We start from the raw sequence: 3,573 nt of genomic DNA, 5'->3' as shown, positions 1-3,573 counted from the left end.
CTATGATTTATCATTAACATCATTTTCATAGCACATTTCTTTGTCCTGTCTAGACTCAGGCCATAACATTAAGTGACGGAAGTACCTGCGTCCTCCCCGGTTCCCAGAACTCCACACACAGCAGTGTTTATCAGTGTAAGTGGATTTATTTACGAAATGAGAAGGGGATAACATATAAGAGAGGACGAAAGAAAATAAAAAACAAAAGACATGTCACTTAAATTGTAGGGAGCTACCTACCCTATTTACAAACTAAAAGAAAGAAAACAATGTCCCTCACTCCCTGACTATCAAAAACAGGAGAAAAATGGTACAAAGAAAAGGGTTCTTCTCTAATTTATTTAGAATAAGATACAAGAATCGTAGGATGTTTATGAGTTTCACTGTATGGTTATCGCCAGACATATTAATCACCAGACAACAAGTTATGTGCAATTAGACAACACCACCTGCAGCACCAGCTCAGGACAGGCCTGGCCACTTCTACTGAGGAAAATGTGGGAACACAGAAAGCACTGGAAACCCACACCAGAAGCAAAGCGCCCCCTGTGGGCAGCTCCACCTGCTGGTAGCCGATCATCACGTCGGCCTGGAATTAAAAGAACAAACCCAAGCACCTGCAATAGGGAAGAGCGTCCAGTCGTATGATCCAAGTTACAGATCAAAGCATCACGACCCCTAGAGTCGTAACAGTGTTTATCTCTAGCTGTCAAAAAGTTCTGATTTCTCTGGAGATGTTCAGGAGTCGTCCCCTAATGTCATCACATTCCTTCCACAGACTGCGGACTTTCTGTTAGATTACTGTGTATAATTTTGATAGATAAATAGATAGATAGATAGATAGATAGATAGATAGATAGATAGACTACCCTGTTATTATACTTTTATGACTAACATTTATTTACATCTATCTATCCATCCATCCATCGACCCACCCATCCATCCATCTATCTATCTACTTATCCATCCATCCACCCATCCATCTACAGTCTCTGTCCATCTAGAAATGATAACATATTAGAACAAGTGCATTAATGTATACCTGTGATCTGAAGCTGCACTACTGTCAGAGCTGCTGTTATAAAAATAAATCAACACCTTCTGAACAGCACTGTGGGATAAAATGTGTTGTTTTTAATGTCACATTTGTAAATCAAACACACACACAGGTTAATTAGCTAAAACATGGTCTTTATTTTGGTAAACCTACAAAATCAGGTCGGAGAGAAGGAGACAAGGACGCCACACTCCCCAGGAATAAGGAAGTGAAGTGTGTAAAAAGTAATTACTGTGTCAGTCGAGTAGGAAAGTTAACATCAGAGAGAACTATTTTCATTCCTTCAGCAACACATTTGGAAGGCAATCCGATGACAATATTATGAAATATTTTTTTTTTTATACTATGACAGGAATTCAGGAGTTACAGTGTAAACACACACACACACACACACACACACACATATACATATATAACACAAATTTGAATATACACAATTGTCTAGAATGTCTTTGTATGCTGCAGATTTCCCTTCACTGGAACTAAGAGGCCCAAACATGTTTCATCATGAGAATGCCCCTGTGTACAAAGCGAGCTCCATAAAAACATGGTGTGTTAAGTTTGGTGTAGAAGAACTCGAGTGTCCTGCACAGAGCCCTGACCTCAACCCCACTGAACACCTTCAAGATGATTTGAAACAATGACTGCACACCAGGCCTTCTTTCTTAACATCTGTGCCCAACCTCACTAATGCTTTTGTGGCTGAATGAACACAAATCCCCACAGCAACGATCCAAAATGTAGTGGTATGCCTTCCCAGAAGAGTGGAGCTTATTACAACAGCAAAGTGGGGACCAACTCCATAGTAATGCCTATGGTTTTGGAATGGACACAGGGGCAGTCGTGGCCTAATGGATAGAGAGTCGGAGTTGCAACCCGAAGGTGAACCTGAAGGTTGTGGGTTTGAGTCTCGGGTCCGGCAGGGATTGTAGGTGGGGGGAGCAAGGCACCGAACCCCCAACTGCTCCCCGGGCGTGTGTTCACGGTCTGTGTGTGTGTGTTCACTACTGTGTGTGTGCACTTGGATGGGTTAAATGCAGAGCACAATTTCCGAGTATGGGTCACCATACTTGGCCACACTTCACTTCACTTCACTTCACATGTGATGGTCAGGTGTCCACATACTTTTGGCCATATAGTGTGTGTATATAATGTATATAAAACACTTTACCTGAGTGTGTTAAAAGTTGGAAGTTGAAAACAGAAGTAGCAAAACCACCAGACTGCATAGTATCAGTTGAGGTTAAAGAAGTTTTTCGCATTTCCTGTTAAAATACATTTGATACCATACATTTCCTGTTAAGCCAGTTAGGGTATCTATCGCCTTATTGAAGTCAAAGCTTCGCCATCAGCATGTCACTTTCGCTCTTTTTCTCTCTTTTTCATTTTCGCTCTTTTTCATAGAACTGTCTTATTGGAAGCTGTTGAGGATTGTTCCACATTTCTTTAGTGGAACAACCAGGTTTTATATATTCAAAAAGGAACAGATACAGAACAAAAAAAAGGTATGTGCAAAAAAAAAAATCTCACCAATCTCTCTGCTGCTCTGATTTCTAAGTTAGACTTAACTTCATCTGTTTTTTTTTTCTTTCAGAAGGTGGTGGACAGAAAAACATGAGGTAAGTGTAATGTAGGATAAACACAGTATCATAAAATGGGAGGCTGAAATGGATGCAGTTGCAGTTGAGTGTATTTTAATAAAAGATGGGCAGAAAAATCCAAAACGTTAAATAAGATCAGGCTCAAAAACAGGCGTAGGTCAGGCGAGGCACAAACATTGTAAACAGGGCTAAGGCAAAAACATGAAAACCAAGAAACTAGCAAAAGTTGAGAAACCAGAACAGCAAACACAGGAATATCAGCCTTGGTACAGTCAGATGCAAAACACAAACAGAGCGTTTACTTCGCAGTGATTGTGTGTGAAAGTCCAACATATCATGCCGGTGGCGATTAGTGACAGGGGTGCAAGGTTAGAAGTCAGGTGACTATGAGCCTGTCTCTTGGGATTTGTAGTCTCCGATGGCCATGTTTGTAGCCTCAGGCGTGTTCTGGGAAACTGAGTTTGCCAACTGTGATGACCTGACACATAGTCATTAGTAATGCTAAATGAGGACTTGATAAGTAAGGAATTAAACATGATGAGGTGTGCTTTTAAAGGAAAATAATCAATACTGGGGAGGTGTGAGAGATGGCTGTTGTAGAGAGGAGTTAACATTATCACTCCACAGTGGATTATTTTCCTAATTTGATTTGTTCTTATACCACAGCCACTTACAACAATTACAATTTATTATTTATTAATGAATGACGTGTGGTGTTGTCTGAATAAACGACATGCAACAACTCAGCTCCACAACCTACACATTTACTGCTACATATGAACAAGTACAACTACTCTTACTTTTATACATGCTACAAAATTCTCTTCTCTTAGAGTGCCTAGTAGTGGCCTTATTGCATTAGCAGTAAAGAAGCAAACACAACATGTACTTTTAACCATTTATAGTTACACTTAA

The sequence above is a fragment of the Pangasianodon hypophthalmus genome, chromosome 1, assembly GCF_027358585.1.
Source record: "Pangasianodon hypophthalmus isolate fPanHyp1 chromosome 1, fPanHyp1.pri, whole genome shotgun sequence".
In the NCBI taxonomy this organism is placed as follows: Eukaryota; Metazoa; Chordata; class Actinopteri; order Siluriformes; family Pangasiidae; genus Pangasianodon; species Pangasianodon hypophthalmus.
This window is presented reverse-complemented; position numbering follows the sequence as displayed.